This window comes from Taeniopygia guttata, chromosome 9, assembly GCF_048771995.1.
Source record: "Taeniopygia guttata chromosome 9, bTaeGut7.mat, whole genome shotgun sequence".
Taxonomy (NCBI): Eukaryota; Metazoa; Chordata; class Aves; order Passeriformes; family Estrildidae; genus Taeniopygia; species Taeniopygia guttata.
In genome coordinates this window covers 8277488-8284675 of record NC_133034.1, presented here as the reverse complement: position 1 = coordinate 8284675, position 7188 = coordinate 8277488, and the positions used below count along the sequence as shown (strand labels likewise).

Sequence of the window (7188 nt, the reverse complement as noted above, 5' to 3'; positions counted from 1 at the left end):
ATATCTGAAACAGGACACAGCTTCAACCTCTGTGCTTTGTAATATCAGAATACTGCAACAGTAATGAAAAATAGGAAAACTGTGGCATTGCCATAATTATTTAACTACTTCTGTGTGAAGAAACTGAACCAAAGAATAAGGGATTATTGTGTCAAGCTTGTCAAGCAGATACAAATTTCCACCCCACTGGTGTGACATTGAGTGGAAGTACTGGCAGTGTGATTATGTCTGCTCAAATCAACTGTACTGTGAGGGCACCAAGTGATGGGCAAAAATTAATGGCTGTGGAAAAACTGGGAAAGAGAGTGACTTCTGCCACAATCCACTCCATTCTATTTTTTGTTTATCCTGCAAAGGGCAGCCACTGTTTTGAACAATATCACTAATGCAAAGTGGGAAACACACACTGTAATTTTGGTGTGGTTTTGGTGGTGGTTGTTGTTGTTATTATTGGTAATCCAGTCAAACCTTTTAGATAATTATCAGTGAGGCTGACATTTAATATTTGACAGCAACAATGCCCAGTCTCTAATTTTATTCCTTTGATTGTTTGTTCCTCATGATGTTCAGGTAAATCCCACCGTGGCTTTACTGTCCCCCTGTAGGCCTGGGACAGGAACTGGGTGCTAGTGACACACATGTAACACACACTGTATTTCCAGATGGATTTGGGCCAGAATGATTCACAGCTCTGTTTAAGGTGCTTTGGGGATTCATAAACATGCAGCAGTCATTCCTCTCCTATGTAACAACAAATAAGTAAACACATAACCACAAAGGCAGGATTTGGATATCAATCCTGAAAGTACTTGCGAATTGTTCTTTGTCTTATTTAGCCAGTCCTCTCTGCATGAACTTGCTTTACAGATATTGCTTCTCTAAAAATTAAGGACTAGCAGTTAGTCACAACTATTCATGTTTTTATTAGCTTTAGAGCTTTGATTGATGCTTACATATTTGTGTATAACATTCTTCCCTGCATCTCACAGAAATATTTCCTGTGATTCACCAGTGTAGAGCAATCTGCCTCCTAAGATAATTGAAATTACTAACTCAGTGTTTCTGATTCAGTTGATATGCTATTTTTGTTTTGTTTATTGATATTTTCATACCTTTTGAAATAAAGACAGGCTAATAAAGTTATTATCTTTTTTTGAGATAATTGGTAGCTTGCTGTGATTTTTTTTCTTAATTTGTTTGCAAGAGCAATATTTCCTGTAAAGATCTAATTCAGCAGTTGTTTGATTTCTTCCCTTTATCTCAGGCTAGACTGCAATGCTGCCAAAACAGCATGACTGGGATTACTAATTCAGAATTTTCCTTTTCCAGTATCAACCTAACCAGGCAATCTAGGTTCTGTAGAACAGCCATATTCCTGAGCTGCTTGATACACTAATGTATTTTCATTTAGTTCATACTCATGCAAAACACTGAGCCCACATGCAAGACCACCTAGTCAAAAACTCTATGAATTTAAATAAGGCTAGAGAATAAGAGAGGTAGGGTTTAATAACTGTTCTTTCTGTGAGCAATTATTTTTTAAGCAAAGACACTTTCTGTTGTAAAAATACTTGTACATTTTTTAGGAACTTTGAAATAAATTCTGAAGTTTGGTTAGTTAATCACTCTTTGGTTAGTTAATCACTAGTTGTTAATCAGTCTTCAGTTTAGAGAGATTTTGACAAAAGTGGCAGTTGTCAAAATTCGGTTGTGATCTTTTTCATGATGAAAAATAACTTGCTTGATACAGCAAATGATTAATTTATCTCTTTTACCTCTCCTTCTTGTGATGTCAAGAAATTACAATCTTTATTTTACTTGCACTAATGAAAACAAAACTCAGTAGTACAAAATCATCAGCAACTTTCAATCTGCTAGTGAGAAATAACAATCTCATTATTGTCAATATTTCAAATAAAACTTTCCATTTTGCGAGCTAAGAAATAACAGAATAACTACAAAGCTAGAAACCCAGGTACAACAGTGCTCTTCTTACAGTAACTCCAAACAGTCTTCTCATCTCCATCTATGGATCCACATCTCAGGTATAATGTACACAATTTACTGACTTTTTTCTCCTGCAAGAGTAAACTTTGTTGCATTATGCTAAAGGAGTTCCACGAAAACTACAAGAGTAATAAAACTACCATTAAGCATTGATGGCCCTGAGATATCCGAATATCATTACAGATTATCAATATTATTATCAGTAATGTGACTGAGGGTCCAAGCAGCAAAGAGTGGGAAAATTGCACTCAGTGGAGGAAAAGAGATATCAAACAAACCTATCAGATTTATCACATCTAAATTCCTGAGTGAGAAATAAGCCAGTGTCTTTTATGCCCTGAAACCAGGGCACAAAATTCCTTTTTTGGGTTTTACTCTTGTGTTTTTTACTAAATTATCTTTGGTCTATATGAAATTAAAATACAGAATGAGAAAATTTGCATTGAAAAACCATATAAACACATACTCCTCATTTATAAAACAAGCTCTCCTTATTTATATACATTTTGGCCATTTTTTGTAACTGTCTTGAGACCTGAACTAGTACCAGTCATAATTAAGAAAACCAAGCTTGAATATCATCTTACTAGGGTTGAATATGAGAAATAAATAATACAAAATAGCTTCTTAGACAGTTATTAATATATCCTTTATATAAGAACTCTGCATATTTTGTTTCTTTTGATTTGAGCTTAGGAATTTGGGATTAGGTTTCTAGAGCTACCTGGATACTTAATTGGGCACATAAATCTCATTAGATCACACTGAATCCAAACACTGCACATGGTTGTTGTTTTCTGTAGCTGTGCTTCCTTTTTCTTGTCTGGACAGAACTGGATGTGTTAATAGATTTCTAATAACTGCAATTCCTAATACTAGGCAGGCTGCTTGTTTAAGAACATAAACTACCAACACTGAGTAAATTTCCCCATTTCATGAACAATCTGGAATAGTTCACTTGTATTTTTGTTTTGTGCAAGATTTCACAGTGCCCTGGTCCACATTCCTGCAGTTTCCTCTTTTAACTCAAGCATCAGTTACAGATGTCAAAAAAAAAAAAAATCTATAAGAAACAATCCCAGATGTATTAAATTGAATGATTTCTGTTACTATCCCTATCTCCCTGCTCTGACGGCCTCACCAAAACCTGTTGAAATACACATGGGCACTTCCTTATAGCCACACCCATCTTTCTCCCCAAGGAGGATGGGCTCTGAATAATCACCAAGATTACATTTTGGATTACAACGTGATTATTTTCATCTGGCAGAGTCCCTCCCAGTCAATATTGCCACCACGTTGCTACTCAGCTGAAACCTCTGCTTCAGTTGCAAACTGATGCAATTCCATTAATGTGTAAATTTAAACCTGCTTAGAATTTATTTTTGGGACCACTGTGAGGAAGAGCACTATCATGACTGAAGGCCAAGGTATGGTAATGGAAATAGTGTGAGTGCTTTATGTCTTTAGAAATAACTCAAGTTAGAATTGTGTTGCTTTATAACAAACACATTTACAAACATGTATGGAGTAATTGTGTTATTTTCTTTGTGTTTTTTACTTTTTAATCATATCTAGTAATAACAAATGCAAATATTACATGCCTGAGAAATTTTTGAAATATTGCTGCATACAGTTTTTACAGCAAATTCAGTATTCATATTGTTTGTATTAGGTCTGGGTTCTATGCAAGTCCCTTTGGAATTTACAAATAAAATCCTTACCTTAATCAGATGAGAGCATGAAATAGGCTAGTTCTATATTGTTTAAAGTTTTATATTGTTTATATTGTGATGTTTAAAGATCAGAAAGGAAACTCAAAGGTATGAAATCGGGGTGTGAGACACAAATCATTTAAATTTACGTATATTTCTTTCAGAGTAGTGTTTTACATGCCCTGGCTGTGACTACTGAAGCCACAGGCTGTCCTGTCAGGACCAGAGGACTACTCCCACACAGTAGAGAGCACAAATCACCCCTGCTCTACTTGCACAGGATTTAACCTTTTGTACCATACAATAAACTCTGGAAACAGTAAAACCTCAATTCCATTACTATCCTATTTACTTATGGAAGAGTTCAAAGAGTGACTGTCCTTCTGAAGTTCTTGAGGTTTCAGCTGGATATTTTCTTTAAGGAGTAAGAGAAATTGTTTATAGAACAGATATATTGGTTTTCTGTACAACTGTTTCTTCAAGTTCTACTTGTTTTTCTGTTGCTGCTGTAGAGATATCACTCATATATAAACCACTGTCAAAATATTTTTCTCCAGATACAGCAATGATGAGGAGAGTGAGTGGTTTGAGAAAGCAGAGGAGAGTTGCTGCATTGCTTGGCTACATCTGCATTTTTGTAAACTCCTGCATACTGTGAAACTCTTTAGGCAGCTGAAGGGATCAGTGAACTGAGAGAGATCTGGGTAGGAGTAAAGCAAAAAACAAAGAGAACCAAGAAATTCACATCTAAATGGAGATGGTTTGATAGTAGCATAATGAATGTAGCCATCTAATGGAGATTTTATAGCAAGGGAAAAGCTGTTTGTATGGGTGAGAAGATAATTCTGACAGAAAAAAAATGGGGGGAAATTCTTCATGATGAAGTGCACATATCTTTTCAGTCTAAGCTACTCTAATGGATTCTAACCCAGATATTAATCTCCTTCAGGGTCATGTGTAATTCTTATGCCAGTGTGTTTGTCCACACGTATGTGTGTTTGTGCATACATACACTTCTGAAAATAAATATTTTATTATGTTACAGTTTCTTTCCTTTATTGGGTCATGATGGCAGATACTTAATGTTTAAGGTTAAGCTGCTGGAAGATATAATGCTAACAACAGTAGCAGAAACTGCTGAGATAGCAGAAGTTAGTAAAATATTTCTCTAAATGCTTCTATTTGTTACCCTGACTAATACACGAATGTTTAAGAAACTCTCAGGAAGATGAGTGTCCCAGATTGTCAGATGAAGGCAGTTGGTGTGCAGGGATGGGTGTTTGTAGCTCTCCTCTGGATAGAGGGTGCAAGACAGAGAGACTGGCAGCAGAGCAAAGCTCACAAGCCTGACAGGGAGGACTGATCTGACCTTATACCCTTGTTCCTGACACACTTTTTTTCCAGCATTTATCACAGCTTTAGGATGCATTTTCTTTCCCCCAGCACAGTGTCTTGTTTCTGTCTTGCTCACAGCAAGTGCTCTAAACCCAGCTTAGGGGTGCTTAAATTCACAGAATCACAGGATGCTTTGGGTTGGAAGGGACATTAAAGATATTTAGCTCCAAACCCCTGCCCCAGGCAGGGACACTGTGCATGAGACCAGGCTGCTCAAGGCCCCTCCAGCCTGGCTTGAACTCTGCCAGGGATGGGGCAGCCACAGCAATTCAAATAGGTCACCAAAATGAACACAGTACGGCAAGACAGTTCTCCTCTGTTAGAGGAGATTCTAATCTCCTCTAATCTCTTCTCATCTCTCCAGTTCTTTTCTGGATATAATATAAAAAAATCACAACCGACCAATCCTACCTCAAGGTATTTCTTTTGTCAATTTTCCTGACTTTCCTTAAGATATTTTGTTCCCTCCTTCTTTCATAACATGGCATTATTTAAATAATTAACCTGGTAAAAAGAGTCATTGTTCAGAGCACAAGACTCATAGGCTGAGTCTTTGTGGACCTAGCATTAAAGCCTTATTTCATACTCATCATTCACAAAACTAAATGTTTCAGAACTTTCTAGAATTGATGTAGGAATATATAAATATCCACATAAACACAAAACTATTGTTTTAATATAACTGATAAAATAATTGTCCTGATTGTTATAGAAATATTACATGGAAGACTAAAAATATATCCAGGTCTGAATAATGAGATGGTCATCTCTTTCATATTTTGCATTTTTAAAATTATTTAGCATCTCCAGGTGTAGACTTAGGAAAACTAATGTCTAACTATAAATAAAATTGATTTTTTTTTTTGTCTTTCTTCTTCTGCATTGTGGCAAATATTGGTAGCACTGCACATTGTCAGCAACGGCTCTGAAACCCATGATCTTTATAATCCTCTTTCTGACCTTTAAATGAATGAAGGATTCATGATACTTCCTAGAAAATCTGGTTTAGGTATCAGATAAGTTCATAAATATTACAATGCAGTAACAGGTCAGACAGTGAATTACAGAAAAAAAACATATTGAAAATATGTTGGACTTCCTGGAGCTCAACAGAAGCTTTTCCTTTTGCAGAAGACACTGAATTTTTCTTTTTAACTTGTCCAATTTCCTTTGCTCATAGTCCCCTTTGAAAAAACTTTCCAGTGTTTTACAAATACTGTGAAAAAAATGGTTCTATTTGAGATCTTTTAAGGTGAACATTCAAGACATCTTGAGAAAAAATAAGAAAAAAATTTAGCCAATAGTGATTTTAAATATATCTAAAGGGAACAAATAAGATACTTGATATGAACCTGATTGACTTTTAGCAACGTTTCCTGAAACAATGGAGAACCCCCCGTGTTAAATGGCAATCCGGAATTTCAAATTGTATGTTCCCAAACGGACCCACTTTACCCAATTTTCCCAGTTCTAAAGCAGGCTGGGATTTGATTCAACTTCTAAACCAGTGCTTTTCCAAGCACTTTTTGTTCTGCTTTGGTAAGGATGGACCTAACGGTGGAGAAGATCCCAAGATTTACAACTGGAACTAAGGGAGTCACAGCTTTAGGGTAAGGGCTACCAAAACTGCAGTATGGAAGCAAAATGGTTTTCTTGTGTTGAAATACAATCTATGATTCTGCATGCATTAATACATATAAACTAGTTTTAAGAATACTGCTGTTCTGGGTAACTGATTTATTTCAAGAAGAAAACAATTGTTTATTTATAAAGAATGTTTAAATGGAAAAATTCCATTATTTAATTTACAGCTGGTAGAGCAAAACTTTGTTGACTACAGGTTTTTGACTTTATGTTGTCAGTTTCTCTTGCACAGTGTAACAGAATTTATTTTACAAAAATCCATTTAACTGATCAGTATGTAAATCAAGAAAATGTTTTAGCATCTGAATTCTAAAAACAAAGGTGCTGCCCCATGTTTTACAGTGCTGTAAATCTGAAATACAAAATGCTTGCTCTTTGCAATTCTTTCACAGACAAAAACTGGTCTATTAAATAATGAAAGGTATTG

General features: G+C 35.6%; 1 long non-coding RNA gene across 1 annotated transcript; it reads left to right on the top strand.

The window, feature by feature from the left end:
- The first annotated feature begins 2394 nt into the window (after positions 1-2394).
- On the top strand, positions 2395-4764 carry LOC140684744 (uncharacterized). The gene is made up of 2 exons (XR_012057453.1): positions 2395-3437; positions 3887-4764. It is a non-coding gene; the product is annotated as an uncharacterized lncRNA (long non-coding RNA).
- Positions 4765-7188: the final 2424 nt, after the last annotated feature.